This window comes from Callithrix jacchus, chromosome 3, assembly GCF_049354715.1.
Source record: "Callithrix jacchus isolate 240 chromosome 3, calJac240_pri, whole genome shotgun sequence".
Lineage (NCBI taxonomy): Eukaryota > Metazoa > Chordata > Mammalia > Primates > Cebidae > Callithrix > Callithrix jacchus.
Window position 1 is genome coordinate 143600450 of NC_133504.1, and position 20333 is coordinate 143620782.

At 39.1% G+C, this 20333-nt stretch overlaps 1 protein-coding gene and 1 long non-coding RNA gene across 3 annotated transcripts in view; both read left to right on the forward strand.

Moving 5' to 3' along the window:
• The window catches only part of SCFD2 (sec1 family domain containing 2), a 446165-nt gene that overhangs the window by 269736 nt on the left and 156096 nt on the right, over positions 1–20333 (forward strand). The window lies entirely within an intron of this gene.
• On the forward strand, positions 5462–9238 carry LOC144581821 (uncharacterized). The gene is made up of 2 exons (XR_013533122.1): positions 5462–5520; positions 8160–9238. It is a non-coding gene; the product is annotated as an uncharacterized LOC144581821 (long non-coding RNA).

The window sequence follows — 20333 nt, forward strand, 5'->3', positions numbered from 1 at the left end:
TCTCCAAGAAATGTGGGGCTATGTGAAAAGACCTAATTTACGTTTGATAGGTGTACCTGAATGTCATGAAGAGAATGAATCCAAGCTGGAAAATATTCTTCAGGACATTATTCAGGAAAACTTTCCTAACCTAGTAACACAGGACAATACTCAACTTCAGGTAATACAGAGAACACCACAAAGATATTCCTCAAGTAAGGCAACCCCAAGACACATAATCATTAGATTCACCAGAGTTGAAATAAAGGAGAAAATTCTAAGGGCAGCTAGAGAGAAAGGTCAGGTTACCCATAAAGGGAAGCCTATCAGACTAACAGCAGATCTCTCAGCAGAAACCCCACAAACTAGAAGAGGGTGGGGGTCAATATTCAATATCCTCAAAGAAAAGAATTTTCAACCCAGAATCTTATATCCAGCCAAACTAAGCTTCATAAATGAAGGAAAAATAAAATTTTTCGTGAACAAGCAAGCACTCAGAGATTTCATCACCACCAGGCCTGCTTTACAAGAGCTTCTAAAAGAAGCACTATATACAGAAAGGAACAACCAGTATCAGTCATCCCAAAAACTTACCAAAAGGTAAAGAGTATCTCCATGATGAAGAATCTATATAAACTAATGGGCAAAATAGCCAGCTAGCATTAAATGACAATATTAAACTCAAAAATATCAATATTAATCCTAAATTTAAATGGATTAAATGCCGCACTCAAAGACACAGACAGGCAAATTGAATAAAAAGTCAAAACCCATTGGTATGCTGTATCCGGATTCATCTCATAAGCAAAGACACACAAAGACTCAAACAAAGGGTTGGTGGAAGACTTACCAATCAAATGGAGAGCAAAAACAAAAACAAAAACAAAACAGGATTTGTAACTCTCATCTCTGACAAAATAGACTTTATAGTAACAAAGACTAAATGAAACAAAGAATGATATTACATAATGGTAAAAGGATCAATGCAACAACAGGCGTCAATGATCATAAATATATATGCACCCAATAGAGGAACACCCAGATACATAAGACAAGCTCTTAATGACTTATAAAGAGACTTGGACTCCCGCACAATAATAGCAGGAGACTTTGACACCACATTGTTTATATTCAAAGGATCAACGAGATAGAAAATTAACAGGGACATCTGTGATTTGAACTCAGACCTGGAACAAGTAAACTCAGTGAATATTTATAGAATTCTTCACCCCAGGTCCACAGAACATATGTTTTTCTCAGTATCACATTACACCTATTTTGAAAGTGACCACATAACTGGAAGTAAATCACTCTTCAGCATTTGCATAGCATTTCACAGACTTATATGAAATATTGGTTGGCTGTTTGTTATTTTTTTCCCTTATTCCTTCCTGTCTCTGCTGTTAAGCACAACTATTGGCATAAAAGAGGTTTTTAATACCTATTTTTAGATTGCATTTCAGCCTGGGCAATAGAGCAAGACTCCTGTTCTCTCTCCCCCTTTCTCTTTCTCTTTCTTTCTTTCAAAAAAAAAAAAAAGAAAGAAAAGTCACCAGAGATCACATGCATCAGGTACACAGGTTATAAAAAAGGAAAAAAAAAAAAGAAAATTTGCCAATTAATTTGAAACAAAAGGAACAGATTTTGGAGCAGTTTATTTCTGACAGTTAAATTTATATATTTTTTTAAAAGACTCTTTAGAAACCATGGAGAGGGGCCGGGTGATGGTATACAGGAACTCTGTGCTTTCTTCTTAATATTTCTATAAACCTAGATCTCTACAGTATAGTAATAAAAATTGTGAAAGACCCTGTACATTTGCACTAGTTGGCCATCTTTTACTGTCTCATGATCACAGGTAATGTCGGTTAACATGTTATGTTTACACTTGAGTTTAATAAGTCATAAAGACAGTGCTTATGAGCAAGATCATTCTGTCTGCAGTCTAGAAAGAAGCAAAGACTTGCTAAGAACTCTGAACTCTTGTATCTGATATTGTAGATTTCTCCTTCTGGCTGACTCCTCCTGCCTCTTGAACCCCAAACTCTGTCAGCCTTCATCCCTCTCGTAGTCACAGACCAGGCAGACTGTTCACCCCCTGGATTCCTGTATTTGTTGGCTATGACCTCTGTTCTCAGAGCCTTTGTTGTGTTCAGTGCTGTGTTAGTCTGTTCTCATGCTGCTGATAAAGACGCACCCAAGACTGTGTAATTTATAAAGAATAGAGGTTTAATTGACTCACAGTTCAGCATATGCTAGGGAGGTCTTAGGAAACTTACAATCATGGCAGAAAGGGAAGCAAACATGTCCTTCTTCATGTGGTGGCAGGAGAGAGAAGAATGAAACCGAGAGAAGGGGGAAGTCCCTTATAAAACCATCAGATCTCAGGAAAACGTACTCACTATCACAAAAAACAACATGGGGGAAACCACCCCCTTGATTCAATTATCTCCACCTAGTCCCACCCTTGACACATGGGGATTATTACAATTCAAGGTGAGATTTGGGTGGTGACAGAGCCAAACCATATCAAATGCACATGCCCATTCCGAAAGGCTGCCACAGTGACATCACAGCCACACTTTAGGTTAGGATCTTGACCCCAGAGAGTCCTGATTAAAATGTATGCATGAGCATTAACCACATTCCCCAAAAGAAAGGTGTGAGGCCCAGGATAAGTAAAACATGTTTGAAATGAGTATAGGAACTACAAGGCCATGATACACAGGGTTGAGATCTCCATCCCAATCCTTTACCTCCTGCTCCATGGTCCCTAGAGCAGGATGGTACAAGGAGAAAGAAGAGAGAAGGTAGAAGGAAATCAAGTAAGACTGGTGGAGGAGGTAGCATTCTACTGTGTTTGGCCTGGAATAGAATGCTAGTCATCATTGCCTAACCAACCAGTAAGAACTAGCTAACCAATTAAATATAATTAATTCTCCTCTTCCTTTCATCTCTCCGTAAATAGGCATAAGTGCATGCCCAGCTCTGTGCTAGGGTCTAGGGCTATAATGGCAGGAATGAGCATTATCAGCCCCTTTTCCTCATGAGGCCTGCATTCTAATGGGAGAGCACAGATTGAATAACCGCCACACCTAAAAATGTAAAATTGCAGCTGTGAAGAGTGCTATGGAGGAGAGGAAAGAACATATCTCCACGTATTTGGGAGAGGGTTTGAATCTAGGGAGTCAGGAAAGACATCCTCAGGGAAATAACACTTCAGCTGAGATCTGAAGGATGAGTTGGCATGAACTAGGCAGGAAGAGTGAAAGGTTTTCTAGGCAGACGGAACAGAATGTGCTAAATTTGTTCCATCTGCCTAGTTGGGTGGGTGGGGGCCCAGATTACTGAAAAAAAGCCTTCAATCTTTAATATTTCAATCCCAAACATTGTTTGGGTGGGTGGGGGCCCAGATTACTGAAAAAAGCCTTTCGTCTTTAATATTTCAACTCCCAAACATCTCATAGGACCCATCCAGGTGCCAGTGAATGTCCTGCTGGACCTACAGTATTTATTTTTTGTGTATTTTGTTTCAACCATAAAATCTGTTTTTACAGCTGTACTTTTTGGTACAAAATTTGAACACATATCATAAAACAATCACAGGGAAAGAGCACACACATTGACTGTTCTGATTTGGATTGCTAAGTGGCTACTGTCACCCAGAAGTTATTTTGTCACCTTGATAACTATGAAATAAGGACCAAAGGTCAGGCTCTCAAATTTACATTGCCTTAGTAATGTGATTCTCCTACAGTTTTTAATTTCACTTTAATGTTACAGGTTTGATTATACAGTCAAGCCAAAGTAGATTGAGTCTTGCCCACAAGTTGTTTTCTTTGTAACTTTTTGATAAGGCAAAGAGTTTTGTCAAGCACTGTTTTTAATGTTTGAATTTGGAGAACTTCAAAGACAATTAGTCCTGGTCAGAACATTCATCTGCGATTATTTTCACGGTGAAATTGTAGTATTAAGTCTCCTGATGTTAAGGGAATGATTTTACTTCAAAGTGTAGTTCCAGAATATTCTTTCTGGTCTTGCCACAAGTTCATATTCCTTAATGTTTTATTCTTATAAGAACTGTTCAGTGAATACAGTAGTAAGAAAATGGATGAAAAACGTGGTATTTTTATTCAAGAGCTCAGTTGATCATTTTCTTTCATAAACCTTCAGTCAGTAATCTTACTTATTTCTCCAAAATAGAGGATTGTACTTGCATGTGTTAAAACTGTTGAAAAATAACAAACTTATAGTATGGTAGTGTAATGGCATCAGAAGCACTATGTTTATTTAATTTTTTAAGTTGAAAAAGCTAAACTCTTATTATTATAAGGCATGGTAACAGAAACCAAATGGAAAAAAAAATCATTATAAAATTTTTTTATAAGTTAAAACTTTTGGAACAGAATAGTAATGCTCTTGAATAATGTTGACCTAAAAGATACTGTGACATACTTTGAAGTGTGATATTATTAATATTAAAACAGAATAACAATTAATGGCTTTATGACTACAGTTTAAGAAAAATAATAAATTCTTGTAGGTGGACCAGAGTGTTACTGATGGTTTGCTATGCTAGTTTCTCAGCAGGATTGCACAGATTTTCCTTGCTTTCTCGTAATCTGACATCTGACTTACTATTTGTATTGTAAGTGTTCTTACAGTAGAAGTATTCATTTTCTTTCCAGATTTCCTTTCGTATTTAGACTAAAGTTCGTTTCTGTTATCCTTTCCCCCAGGCTACTTCCCTGGTCTGTATCCTTGAAGTAATTTATATATGGTATAAATATTATTAACTCATAAGCCATATTGAATTCATTGTGCTGACTGCTATAAGTGATCTATGACCACTGCTGGTTATATGCCTGTCATTTGTGCAATTATTATTCTACTGAGATGATCTGCTGAAAGTTTTCCTGTCACTCTCAAGGTATCTGTTGCCATGATGGGAGTTCTTTCCCATCTCTTTTCTATATTTTTCTGACTAAAATATATATTTTTTTGCCTTCTGTAACTACTGGAAAAACTTTGGCTCTTTTCTAAAAAGGAACATGCTTTCATAAATAAACTTCTGGAAGCACACATTCTAGTAAAAAACTAGAGATATCCCAAAAGAAAATATTAAGAACATGATTAATTATAAATCACAATTGATTGAGTACTTTCAGTGTGCCAGGCACTGAGCTAAGTACTTTCCATGTGTTACATCATGGAACCCTGTGAAGTCACTGCCTTTTTATGCCTGTTTTTTCAGACGAGGAAACTGAAGCTCGAGTAAGTTGTGAAACTTGTCCAAAATATCATAAATTGGTGGAGCTGGAATGTGGACCTCATAAGGAAATATTTTAAGACTGTGATTGTTTAAGATAAACAATGTCACACTTAATTGCCTTAGGTTACTTCTGAAAGTGAGCTTATTCAATAACAGAGCCTTTCCCCTCAACCATTATGTCTTACTGTCTCTTCTCTTTCAAACACCTTTAGTGACCTAGGACTGTTACTTGGATTGTCCTCAGAGTTTCCAAGACATTGTTATCGAAAGTAAGTAATGCTGCCTGTAGTTTTGAAAATGAGGCATAATTGGGCTCTATCGTGTCTTCAGGACAGTTACCCAAGTAATAAATCTCCCCCTTCCATTTCCAATTGCCAAAAGATCATTTGCATTACCAGGATATTCTTAGACATTTCTGTAAATGGCAGTTGTCCTATTGCACCCAAGTATTTAATCAAAATGGTATGTGTTGGTTGATATACAGATGGGAACAGTTGACACCGGGGACAACTAGAGGGGAAGGTGGGAGGGGAGCAAGGGTTAAAAGACTCCCTCCTGGGCACTGTGCTCACTACCTGAGTGAGGGGATTGCTTGTACCCCAAACCTCAGCATCATGTAACATACCCACATAATAAACCTGCACATGTACCCCTTGAATTTAAAATAAAAGTTGAAATAAAAATTTAAAAAGAAAAAATTTTTAGGAAATGGATCCGTTGGGAGCCATTACCAAAAAAATTAAGGCAAATTTGAGATAATACTGATTTTTATGTAAATAGGAAGGGAAGAAGGAAAGAAGGGTGGGAGAGAAGGAGGGGGAGGGCGGAGACTGCAATTTGCCTCAAAATTAGCCACAAATGATAGTAAATCTGGGCTAGACAGTTGATGCCTTGAGCTTAGCTAGAAAAAAAATCTGATAAGCATAGACTCTGCCATTGGTACCCTCTTCCAAGAGCTGGTCATGTTCGTCTGAAGTGGTTCTAGAGGGATACTTTAATCAAGTTAATCTACTTTCAGTGATTAAGGTCATTTATCATGGAGAGGGCTTGAATAAATTCTGGGGACCTCCATCAAATAACAGTGAAGCTTATTCAAGTTACATAGTAGTCTTTTCACTCTTCTCATTGAGTAGAGATAAGCACTGTTGTCCTAGAGTCAGACGGATTTGGGTTTGAAGGCTAACTTCCCTGTTTATCTGACTTGAGACTGGGCAAGCAGCAGCAGCATCTGGGCTTTATTTTCCTTATCTCTTAAAGGGGATGATAGTATTTATCTGTTCACTAGGATCATTAAATGAATTTATGAAAGTGAAATCAGGCCTTTCTCCTTTCTCCCCTTTTTATCTCCTTTTAAAATGGGAATTATTATTTTAAAAGTATTTATTATACCTTTCTTCTAAAGAACTATGCTTCTTTTATTAGAGTTGAAGAATTGTTACATTGGGGCATAAGTTATATACAGAATAATTACTATGGGTTTTTAAAATTAAAACTCCTCATATAAAGATTAATTACCCAGTTTTACACGTTGAAAGGTGAAAGTCATAAGATCACTATACATAAATACATTTTGAATAAAGTCTGACAAGGGCATTATTCCAAATACTATTTCCAATTGTGAAGAAGATGAAATTGTTAAATTAATCTTCACCATGTATTAACAAGCATATGCTAAGCTCCTATTCTTATGTGTAAGACCTTGTCTTAGATATTTTAAATATAAACATATATTTATAATTGAAGCGTCTATTTTGTCATCTGAATGTGAAAAGAACTCAAGAAATTACTAGGTGAATGGTTTTTTATTTTGGTCGGGCCAGGTCATTTCACATTTGTAATAGTGTTTTTGTATCACTGTGCACCTATTAAATTATATGGGTTCTGTGTAATAATGCCAGGTTTGTCACTCAAGAGACTAAGTCCCTGGACGCTGCTCAAAAACCAGTTTTTAAAATGTCTAATCACAGATGTGATTTGCATTTCCTCTCATCTGAAATGAAAACACTCTTTTTGTATGTCACTCTTCAGTCACAGTTTATCCTGATGTTAAATTTATATCACGATGGGATAAAAGTCATCAGAGCTGAGTAAATTATTAAACATTTACACAGGTAGGAAGAACACCTGATTTTGGTTTTCCATTAGAGCACTGTTATCCCCACCCCCAGGCTCCCCAACTGACAAGAAATCACTTTCTGCTAGTAGGTATGTAAATCGTCATACTTAAACAAAAATACCTGTCATTCTTCCTTTGGCTCTCTGACAACTAGAATTCACATTTGAACAGAAATGCAGAGGAAAATTTCTAAATCAGCTCTTGAGTACAAGGAAGTAAGGGGCCTGATGAAAGCAAACAAAACTCTTTAATGGAGACTGTTACTATTATTATTATTTTATTTATTTATTTATTTGAAATGGAGTCTGTCCCCCAGGCTGGAGTGCAGTGGCACGATCTGATCTTGGCTCACTGCAACCTGAGCCTCCCGGGTTCAACTAATTCTCCTGCTTCAGCCTCTCAAGTAGCAGGGATTACAGGCACCTGCCACCTTGCCTGGCTAATTTTTGTATTTTTAGTAGAGCCGGGGTTTTGCCCTATTGGCCAGGCTGGTCACGAACTCCTCACCTCAAGTGATCTGCCCACCTCAACCTCCCAAAGTGCTGGGATTACAGGCATGAGCCACTGTACCCAGCCTATATTACTATTATTATGTTACATATTATGTTATATAATTACAATAATAATTATATGTATTTTAAGTCACCTAATAGCATTTTGTTACCTCCCTAAAGGCTGCCACCACATCTGGATGTAATAACATCAGGCAGCTAGCTCGCTCACCCTCTGTCTAATCATGGGCTTGGTTTCTCTTGCACCAGTTTGTGTTCTAGTATCACATTTCTTTTTCAGGTGCTGAAGGAGGACTGATTAAGGCAATCAGATTTGCATAATGGAAATAGGGGGACATACTGCCATTATGAGAATTTCTTGTGACACAACTCCCCAGGGAAAAAGTCCTGTAAAACTACCATCTGATCTCCCAGCCCTGAAGCGCTTCACACATAGGGTGATGTTTTCCACATGAATAAATAACACAGAGTAAGCAGAACTCTGCCCTAAAGGAACTCACAATGTAAATTTAACAGAAGGCAGAACCGTGTACCTCCATCTACATTAAGGGCCTGCCATACTCTTAAAAGCCCTGCTGACTTGTAGTCCCCCCTCCTCATCTGTACTAAAGTGCCTTCTGACAAGTAAGAGAGGAAGATTCCTAAGACAGGAATAGACTGGATGAATCATGGTGGTCCATATGATTTAGAGCAGGAGCTGTGGAAACAGGCTACCTGGGTCCAAATCCTAGCTTTCCTATTTACCAGCAGCCTGACCTTGGGCAAATTATTGAACTTCTCTGGGCTTCGATACCATCTCTGAGCACTGTTGTGAGGACTCTGTGAGGAGAGCCAGGGGAAAGCACTGAAAAATGCATCTGGCACAGAGGAAGAGCTCCATGAATATGAGCATTAGTATTTGCCATGCGAAAATATAAGTTCACTCTTGCATTTTCTTCGCTAATGGATGTTCGAACTCAAGAAAGACCTGATGGTTTTTAAACTCTTAGCATATTTTAAATTAAAGAGATATCAAAGCAGTTTATAAAAATTGTGGCATATTTTAAAGAGTTACAGTCCTATTATTTATATGTATATTATATTGCTATTTATAGATGAGCACTTGCTTAATGCTTTTAACAAAATATTATGCACTGTATTTTTGCTGTTCACAAGAAAAGTACAGGATGAATCCTAAATTCACGGCTCACTGTAGGTGTTATGACCCAGTAAAGCAGCAGCTCTCGGACTTTGTGATCGTCTAGACTCTATATTTTTATAAATAGCAATAACTCTCAAAAGCTTTTGTTTATATCAGTTTATCTACTGCTGTTTATTTATTAGAAATTAAACCTGAAAATAATAAATCCATTACATGCTAACAAAGTAACATATCTTTATTTTTTTTAACTACATTTTCAGCTGGGTGTGATGGCTCACGCTTGTAATCCCAGCACTTTGGGAGGCCAAGTGGGTGGATCATCTGAGGTCAGGAGTTTGAGACCCGCTTAGCCAACAGGTGAAACCCCATCTCCACTAAAAATACAAAAATAGACAGGTGTGGTGGCAGGTGCCTGTAATCCCAGCTACTTGGGAGGCTGAGGCAGGAGAATTGCTTGAACCTGGGAGGCAGAGGTTGCAGTGAGACAAGATTACCCCATTGCACTCTAGCCTGGGAGACAAGAGAAAAACTCCTTCTCAAAAGAAAAAAAAATTATATTTTCAAAAACAACAAAAATATATAGAGAGAGAATGAGTGGCATTATTCTATATTTTTCCAGGTTTCTTTGATGTCTCACTCAATGGAAGACAGGTAGATTCTCTTATCTCCTTTTGCATTCAGTATGTTGAGATATCACACCAAAGGTAGCCGTTATGTACTTATGAGAAAAAGAGAATGAAAAAGGCAAATAATGTATTAGTATTATAATGAAAATAGCATTAACCTTGTGGACAGCCAGACCACACTTTGAAAACTTTTCAGTACAGAGACCTAAGTTTCATGTGTATAATAAGCATCTTTCAATCTCTTGAGGACATTTCTGTGTCAACTTACATGTAAACCTCACTTGGAGATGATGCCACATATCCACATTTTGAGGTTCTTCATGGATCAGAGGCCTGGGCCAAATATCCACCCCCCAACCCACCCCAGCCCAGTTACCTCCATAATCAGAGTAACACGAAGAATAGTACTTTTTTCATAGAGAAAGTAGAATTAATTCTAGTTCCTTAGCATTCTAACCTAATGCTACAAGTTTTTTCTTTTCTTTTTAAACCCTGACTGTTCTTTATTCAATCTGCATTCAATGAGCAAGACGTAGTGTTATGGAAAATTATTTGCTCATTTGAGAGAATCATTTTTCTGGAACCAAGTGTCCCTGATAGTAAGCACATAAGAAAGCTGGACCAATGAGCCCAAGAATCTTTTCAGTGTGAGATTCTATTCCTGCCACTTAGAGTGAGAAGAGTATCATTAAAAAAGAAGGAAGAACTTGCTTTATATATCTAGTTACAGTAGCGCTGGAGATTTCTTACTGCATACAATTTCAGACTACAAAATTGCAAGGAGCAATATATTACATTGCTATTTATAGAAAAGTACTTGGTTAATGCTTTTTACAAAAATATAATGTACTTATATTTCTGTTCTGAGAAGTACTGAAGTCCATCCCAGTCAATCTCCTGACATATCAAGGAGTCCTGAATTGAGGTAAATTGCACTAATTAAAATTTTTGAAAGTTGTCTATATGGAAGAAGGGGAAAGCAGATTGCCTCTTCCTAGCCAGTCAGGAAAAAAAGAGAAAGGAGATTTTACCAAAAGACATTTGCAATATAAATACTGTATCACTAAACCAGGCTCTGCTTTATGTTTTTAGGTTCGTGTTTAAATATTTGGCTCTGAAATCAGACACAACCAAGACCCATGTTCCAGATGTGCCATTTGGTACATACAGAGCCTAGGATACTTAACATCTCTAAACGATGACTCCTAACATGGAGCTAAAAGCATCTACTTCTTATGGTTGCTTTGAAGATTGAATGAGTCTTAAATGCTGGCTTTGCCCCTCACTACAGTTCTTCACCTGCAAAATGGGGCCAATGACACCTCTCTTTCACAGTTGTGGGGGATTTAACCAGCACAAGCCTTTACTGTTTCTGGTGTCATTAGTTTTGGAGTCTCTGTTTTATTTTATTCGGGATTAATTTCCTATTTCCTTTGAGGCTGTGGAGAGATCAGTCACCTGGCTAGAGTTCATCTGGGGAAGAAATTTTATATTCTGAACTGCTCGTAGTAGAAACTTTCCATCATTTCTCTTACTTGGCTCTACTCACACCCTCACCATCAGCTCCTGGTACCCTGATTCCTGAGCAATTCTGAGATGCCGTAGCACTGAGTGGCGTGCTACTTGATGCTTTTCTCAGCTCCAGGTTACTTGCCACTTGTCTGCGTGCTTTTCATCTTCCAGAAGGCTCATTTTATCTTGCATCAAGTACATCTCCTGTCATATTTTTTTTTGTGGTACCTTTTTAGTTCTTTACTGTCAGTTATAGAGGTTCTGGGGAAAGGCAGATATAATCTTGGGTATTCAATCTTCCACACTTATCTGAGAGTTCACAACCATTGTGTCTTAAGCAATTGATAAAGGACCCAAACACAGAGATCTAAAGGAAAAGATTCAGTTAAGGAGCAGCTTGTTAAGGGCAATTTTGCTTTCCTTTTTAACAATAGATTTGAATTTTGACTCTAAATTGGAATTTCCTATCAATCTTTAAAACTATCAGTGTCTACGTCCCACCTTCAGAGATTCTGGTATCAGTGGACTGGGGTTGGCCTAGAAAATAGCAGTTTTTAAAGCTTTCCAGGTGATGCCAATGTGCAGCCCGCCCACTGCTGTATGGACTTTGTTCCTAAAATTCTGCCTATACTTAAAATGGCTACTTTCCCTGAGACATCGTATGTATTTGAAGCTGATTATACAGTTAACTATGTAGTTGTCTGACTGTCTGATATATTCAAACATATCTTATTTTTGTTTTCTAAATATAACATTAATTCAAATTATTTTCTGCCTATTTGAGTTGGGAATACACTAATTCCCCAACTTATAGGCAGAAAAAAAGAAAATATTTGATTAATGTTATATTTAGCAAAACAGTAATAATCCTATAATAGCATATAATAAAATTATCACCTTAACATTATTTAAGATAGAATGTTAACATTAATCATATTTGTAATTAGCTAAGTTAGTAATAAATGCAGCTGTCTATTGAATGGTCAGCTTTTATCTGCCTTACTTACAATGGAAGTTGTTTGCTGAGGATGAAGGGGAGATTCCCTTTTGCTTGACTTCCTGAAATGGCTTTTTTTGAGAGTGCTCAGTACTTTCCTACTGTCTAAGCACTCTTCGTTTGTAAGCTGCCAACAAGGTCCTGCTGATCTCTGCATTGCCCTTTCCCTGCCAGATGCTGGTGTTGGTAACTTCACATTTGGGCTGCTAACACAGCCTATGGTGTGCATGGCTTTATTTTTATGCTCTACCACATTTGGAAAAGGAATGAAAGGCCTCCAATTACCCTACCTTCCTATTTTGAATGGCACATACCTTCTTCTTTCTTTTATAAGGAAGTACCCTGTTCCTGATATTTGTCTTTTTTCCCTTTATTTCTTCTTTAAAAAAAGAAAACCAATATGGCACACATATACCTATGTAACAAACCTGCACATGTGCCAAACATATACATTTCACACGTGCAGAATGTGCAGGTTTATAACATAGGATACGTGTGCCATTGTGGTTTGCTCCTCCTATTGACTCATCCTCTGAGTGCACTCCCGTTACCCTCCACACCCCAAGAGTCCATGATGTGTGTTGTTCCCTTCTCTGTGTCCATGAGTTCTCATTGCTCAACTCCCACTTACGAGTGAGAACATGCAGTGTTTGATTTTCTGTCCCTGTGTTAGTTTGCTGAGGATGATGGCTTCCAGCTTTATCCATGTCCCTGCAAAGGACATGATCTCATTCCTTTTTATGGCTGCATAGTATTCCACAGTATATATGTACCACATTTTCTTTATCCAGTCTATCATTGATGGGCATTTGGGTTGGTTCCATGTCTTTGCTAGTGTAAAGAGTGCTGCAATAAACACACTTTTCCACATGTCTTTATAGTAGAATGATTTATATTCCTTTGGGTATATATATATATATGTATGTATATACATACCCAGGCTGTAGTGTAGTGGCACGATCTCGGCTCACTGCAACCTCTACCTCCCGAGTTCAAGCGATCTGAATTCAAGCAATTCTCCTGCCTCAGCCTCCAGAGTAACTGGGATTACAGGCATGCACTACCACGCCCAGCTAATTTTTGTAATTTTTTAGTAGAGACAGGGTTTCACCATGTTGGCCAGACTGATCTTCAACTCCTGACCTCAAGTGATCCACCCACCTGGGCTTCCCAAAGTGCTGGGATTACGGGCATGAGCCGTGGTGCTCAGCACGTGATATTTTTGTCTTTGTCAGACTTTCCTCCTTTTCCCAGTATCTCCTTCCATGTCCTCATTATTACTCTTCCTTCTTCATCCTTTCGTCTCCACACTCAGTGCCTCCTTCCCCTTCCTGTTTCATCACTGTGTTCCAATTTATATAAGGATCTAAAACTGAAGGTAGGGGATGTCAAAACATAAGTTATCGGTGGCTAAAAGTGGTGTGTTCCTTTACTAGAGAAACTGAACAATTAGCAAGAAATGTACAATATATTATGGAAAATCTGTCTCTAGAATGCAGTCATGACAGTTGACCCTTCTCTAGTAGTTATTGTCCAAATTAGTGTTCATTTATGATTGTGTAATCTGACTGAATAATACTTAGAAAAAAAGTCAGATATAAATGCATTTGTTGTGGATAAAATATAATTAGCATTTCCCTATAAAACCTACTCTTTCCTTAATTCTAGGAGTGGTCCTTTCTTCAAGAGGCAAAACATATACATTTCACATTAACATTTTTGAGACTTGATGAGGCCCAGTGCTAAACTGTGTCTGAGGCCGAGGCAGAATGTTTGGGATTTACTATGAGAATGGACATTCCCCCGGGTCCTCACCTGAGGTCATTAAATTGATTTAGTCTAGGTCCACTGGCTGTATTTTAATGCAGCTTAGCTGTAAAAATACAAGGCCCCATTGTATAATACAGGCAGTCATTGTTATTTTTCTGGTCCTGTCAATGTAAAAAATGTGTCTGTTTGCCTTTCCCTATGACCTAAAAAAAAAAAAAAAGCTACGTTACAGAGTCACAGGACTCCCTGGAAATGTTAGTTTTGGAAGGTATCTTGAAGAATAACATAGAGAAAATCTGGCAGAATAATTTGGTAAAAGTGCCCGGGATAGACATGTTCATTTTGGGGTGCTTTATTTTCCTTCCTTTACGGTTAAGTGCTGGGGTTAGGAGAGAACCACATGAAGCCTCTCTAAGAGGCGGGTGGTTCTTCTTACAGTGGTCTGCTCTGGCCAGCGAGCTCATTTTCACTGCAGCCGGTCAGGAGAGAGACCAAGCAAGTGGGCACACACTCCAATACCCAGAACCCTAGGAAGCCACACGAAATATACTGTGCCCAAGATAGCCTAAAATAAACCAGATGGCATTTGGTGTGCCAGCGCGTTTATGCTGTTTTTTGTGGGTTACTGCGGGAGCCACGTGTCCATCATAAGACTCTGGTGAGTCCTGTTTTATTCTTTTCTCTCTCTCCTTTTTATTTTTATTTCTGGCATGTGGACACTGGTAGCTGTTCCCTCAGATCTGTCAACCTGTGGGTTCCTCCAGGGTGGTTCTGTTTTATCCTAATAGGTGCTGGGATGGATGCCTTACAGGAAATCACCACACAGCTTCATATGTGGTTTTGTAAAGGGCCTGTTTTTAGGCAACGTTCCAAATCCCTAGGACTCCCAGGCATCATTTCCCAAGGGTAGCTCTCCAGCTGTGAACGTTTAAATGCCATAAGTGGACACAGGGGAGAGAAGCCATGCCACTTTTCTGCCTGTCATCCACTGTCATGGGCTTCCAAGGTGCTCTTTGGAGAGTGTCACTGATCACAGTTCCACTGTCACTATCCCACTGGAGTCTCATGAGTCTGGATTAGAATCTGAGCTGAGCCACATCCTGTCTTTGTGACCCCTGGCAAGTTACCCTTTGGGAACATCAGTTTTCTGATATGTAAAATGGATTCAGAGGGTTGCTGTGAAGATTAAATCTAATAATGAATACAAATTGCCTAGTAGATAGGAAGCACCTAATAAATATTAAGTCCCACAATTAGGTATTACTACTGATATTATGGCGAATACCCTGGCCTAGCTCAAGTCCTACAACCCAGAAACACAAACCCCTTTATTTTTATCATTGCTGTGTCTCTCCCCTTGATCTGTTAAATTTTAAAAGTTAGACTTCAGGCCAGAGGTGGTGCTCACACCTGTAATCCCAGCATTTTGGGAGGCCGAGGTAGACAGATTGCTTGAACCTGAACCCAGGAGTTCGAAACCTGCCTAGGCAACATAGGAAGACCTTGTCTCTAAAAAAAATACAAAAATTAACCAGCCATGGTGATGCATGCCTGAAGTCCCAGCTACTGGGTAGGCTGAGGTAGAAGGATCGCTTAAGCCCAGGAGGTCAAGGCTGCTGAGCCGTGATTGTGCCATTGAACTCCAGCCTGGGTGACAAAGTGAGACTCTGTCCCCGACCCCACAAAAAAAATCAGACTCCGAAAAAAACTCTTTTTTTTTTAACTAAGCTGTTCATTTTCTTCCTTTACTTCATCTATCTCTGGCTTCTTCTATTCTAAAGGGATTTAGTTTCTTTAAACTAAACATTAATTAAAATGTGCTCTCGTTCTTTGCTACCTGTTATATGTCTTACTGCATATTTTTCAATTCGAACTAGCAAAACTATTTATCAGGTACCTTCTGTGTGATAGGCATCATGCCAGCACCTAAAGGTATAGAGCTGATTAATACAAAATTCTACCCTCTAGAAGCCTTAAGTCTAGGCGGAGAAGCAGACATGTAAAAAGTCAACTAAACTAAGGGAGGCCAAGGCGGGTAGATCACGAGGTCAAGAGATCGAGACCATCCTGGTCAACATGGTGAAACCCCGTCTCTAAAAATACAAAAAATTAGCTGGGCATGGTGGCAAGTGCCTGTAATCCCAGCTACACGGGAGGCTGAGGCAGGATAAATTGCCTGAACCCAGGAGGCGGAGGTTGCGGTGAGCCGAGATCGCACCATTGCACTCCAGCCTGGGTAACAAGAGCGAAACTCCATCTCAAAAAAAAAAAAAGTCAACCAAAATGTAGAATGCTAATACTGGTCATAAATTATAAGACGTATAAAAAGTATGCAGGGCAATATTATTCAGTCATAAAAGAGAATGAAATCCTGTCATTTGCATGGAGGGAGCTGCCAGTTACTAGGTAAAATAAGCCAAGTACAGAAAGACAAATATCCCATGTTCTCACTCATACATGGGAGCTAATGTGGATCTCATCAAGACAGAGAATAGATGGGTGGTTACCAGAGGCCAGGAAGGGTAATGAGGGGGGGAGGAGGAAGAGATATTAATGAATGGATACAAATACACAGTTTGAAAGAAGAAATAAGCCTTAGTGTTTGATAGACCAGAAGGGTGACCATAGTTTATTATACTCTACTGCCTATTTCAAAATCTCTGCTAAGAGTAATTCTAATGTTTCTAGCTTAAAGAAAAGACAAATATTTATGGTGGTAAATATTCCATTTATACTGATTTGATCTTTAAAAATTATTGGACTCTATTAAATTATCACATGTACCCTGAAAATGTATACATTTATTATGAGTTAATTTAAAATTTTTTTAAAAAGAAAATATACAGGGAAACAAGGGGAAGATGCTCCTGACTCAGCCCCAGAGAAGTGGGGGAGGGGGCACAGTGGAGCCACTCCCTGAGGAACACGAGAGCGTCAGGCGGATGGCAGGCCGAGTCCTCTCTAGGCAGAGGAAGCGCAGATGCAGAAGCATGGAGGTGAGCAATGGGATGGCATTTCTGGAGAACTTTAGGGAGAGCCATGTGATCGGAGCACAGTGTGTAAGTGACGAGCATTGCGAGTTGAGATGAGAGCATCTGGATGGGGAGTAGATTACAAAGAGCTTTGTATGCCTTGCTGAGAATTTAGACCTTATTCTATAGGCTGTGATAGATTCATTGCAGGGTGTGGAGCAGTGGAGTCTCTGTTTTCTTTTTTATTAAGGTATCACTCATCTATTAAGGTGGACAAACCATAAATTTACAGCCTAATGAAATTTTCATATGTCTGTACCCAGTACTATAAACAATATTCCCAGCACCGGAGCAGCCCTCTTGTATATCATCCTCCCATCAGTCCCCCCAGAGGTAACGAGCATTCTGACCTCTGTTACTATATATTTGTTTTGCCAGGTTTTTTTTCTTTTCTTTTCTAAGACAGCATCTTACTCTGTTGCTCAGGCTGGAGTACAGTGGCATGATGTTGGCTCACTGCAGCCTCTGCCTCCTGGGTTCAAGGGATCCTTCTGCCTCGCCTCCCAAGTAGCTGGGATTACAAGCATGCACCGCCACACCTGGCTAATTTTTGTATTTTTTGTGGAGACAAAGTTTCACCATGTTGGTAAACAGGCTGGTCTCGAACTCCTGATCTCAAGTGATCCACTCACCTCGGCCTCCCAAAGTGCTGGGATTACAGGAGTGAGCCACGGCGCCTGGACTGTTTTGCCAGTTCTGAGCTTCATATAACTGAATCATACAGTGTGTGCTCTTTTGTGTCTGGCTTCTTTCATTCCACATTTTGTCAGTCAGATCCATCATGTTGTTGCATGCAACAGTAGCTTTGTTTGTTGTATAGTATTGTGTTGTCTGGAGGGGATCTTTTGGGTCACTTGTAACTAATTTTTTTTTCAATTGTTGACCCAAAATCACCTGAAAGTGGACCAAGAACAGACTTCTCCACTTTCATTTTAGCCATCTTTACAAAATGCTCATTGTATAAATCTCAATTACCATTTGAGCTTTAAGTCGAAGACTGTCCCACTGTTCTACCTAAAGGATCAAGGATCTGTCAGTAGCTGGAAAATTTAAGATCGCAAATGTCTCAAGGGAAGATCAATTCAAGAGTATTGCAGTTGATAACGCAGTCTTTATTTTCTTGTTATTCTTTAGGATCCCATGGGCTTTTAACTCATCAGTGAATGAATGATTGTTGAGAATGTACTAGATGCCAGTCACTGGGACATGTGACAAGTTTGTAACGAGCAATCAAGATCCTGCCCTAACTTAGAGGACTGAGAAAGGTTTTTGTTTTTTTTTTTTTCTGGAAAAAGTGACAGTTGAGCTGAGAACTGAAAGATAAGCAGGAATTAAATAGGGAAAACAGCATGTGCAGAGGCCATAAGGTGGAGGAAACGCTCAAAGCTCCAGACACGAAAAGAAAGTGAGTGTATCTGGAGTGAAAAGAGGAAGGGGAGAGAGAAGCAGAGTTGAAGCTGGAGTTGTGGGCAGTGACCTAATCATGTGCGGCTTGCAGCACAAAGGAACTTAGATTTTGTTAATAAAAGCAATGGAAAGCCTCTGAAAGGTTTTAAGAAGGGGAATAATGTCATATGTTTGCATTTAAAAAATAATTTGATTCCCTATTATGCTTTTCTTAAAAGAAAGGAGGCCTGGTGCTAAATATCTGACCTACAGGTTTGGGGTCTTTAGAAAAATTTGATCTAATTGAAGGGCCAGTCATTACGCTTTAATGGTCTTATTTCATTTTTTACATGTTGAGGTCTTTTTTGTATCTTCTCTGTTTATTACATCCGTGACTTTCAGAACTTCCTTGTCTTTGATTAAAAGATGGGGAGAAGTACTCAGTATAACTAATTTTAAAATCCTTACTTTCTTCTTTTATCAGAGCCTTCTTTTATTGGTGGTAAACTTCTGGCCTTTAACTTCCGATGAGTGAACACACTGCTAGTCCACCTCAGTGCAGTTAGCTTCACTTTATATCCAGATGGAGAAACAAATTAGTGAAATAAGCAGTTGTATTAACCAAAGTAATTAACTCTAACCACTGTAATAAAAATTTGAAATTATAAAATGGCTTTACCTAATAAAATTTTATTTTCTCACTCAAGGCAAACATAGTATGGTTTAAGTGGCCCACTTAACCAACAGGTAACTCAGGGGCCTGGATTCCTTCCGCTAGGTGGTTCCATAGCTCAAGATCTTTAGCTTCTGAACATACTCCTGGGGAAAAAAGTGGTATAAAAGCTTAGGGATGCTCTGTTGCTGATCCTGGAAGGGGTTATGTCACTTCTGCATACATTCCATTGGCCAGGGCACAGTTGCATGCCCCCAGAACCTGGCTGGAAAGGAGGCTAACCAGTGTTTGCCAGAGTACCAGGAAGAAAAGAATGTAAGGGGTCAGAGTCTAACCAGTCTGCCACAGTGATAGAAGATGTGCTCAAACTTTCATTGCCTTTTATACATTATGTTTATTCATTATTAAGAGATCTGACCTAATCAAGATGTGTCCAGGGAAGGCCTCCCTAAGCTTCCTCCTGATAGATAACGGGGAATGGGGAGACAGAAGATGTGGGCAGCTTTAGAGGAAGCAAGAAGGGGCACTGGGAGCTGGAGGAATGCAGGAAGCATGGCTGAAGCCCAAAGAGAAGGGAGGCTGGAGCCAGATGACCCAGGGCCTGGAGGGCCATTGAAATTTAACATTTGAGGGAACAAAGCAGTGAGAATCCATGGAAGGGTTTTCAGCCTCTGAGTAACTTGATCCTATCTGTGTTTCATAAGACACTGACCTCAATGTGGAGAATGGGTTGGAGTGAGGCCAGAGATGGTGTCGGCAGTCAGGTGCATTATCTGCCTGGCTTTTTCCTGGCTTTTGTTCTTTCTTCATAGCCTCCCACCACTGTGTGTAAAACTCTTGGGCTCCAAGGGGAGGGCTGTAATTTTCAGTTCCAGACATGAGATGTTATCTGTTTTATTGAACTAGAATAATCTAATCCAATTCTGAGCTCTTTGTCATCTTGAAATATTCCTCATGGCCTCCTCTACAACCTATCTTGATTCTTTTAATCGCAGCAACTATTTAGCCAGACTGTTACTGGTGAGGTTTGCCGCCACTTAATCTGGAGCTGTTAGAAAGCAGTGCCCATGTCTGCCTCATGTGCCATTTTGAAAATGTCTAATCAGCACCTCATTTGCCCACCATTATTGGGGGAATAAGCTATCCCTGGTAAGGTCTTGCTTCTCTTAAGTCCTTAAAGGTGTTTTTAAGACTTCTTTTTATTTGTTTATTTCAAAAGTGGCCATAGAAACATTAAAGATCAAATTTTAAAGAAAATAATTTCTTACCTCCCATTATATGACAACCTTTGCATATGACATGAGAGTGTTGGTGGAC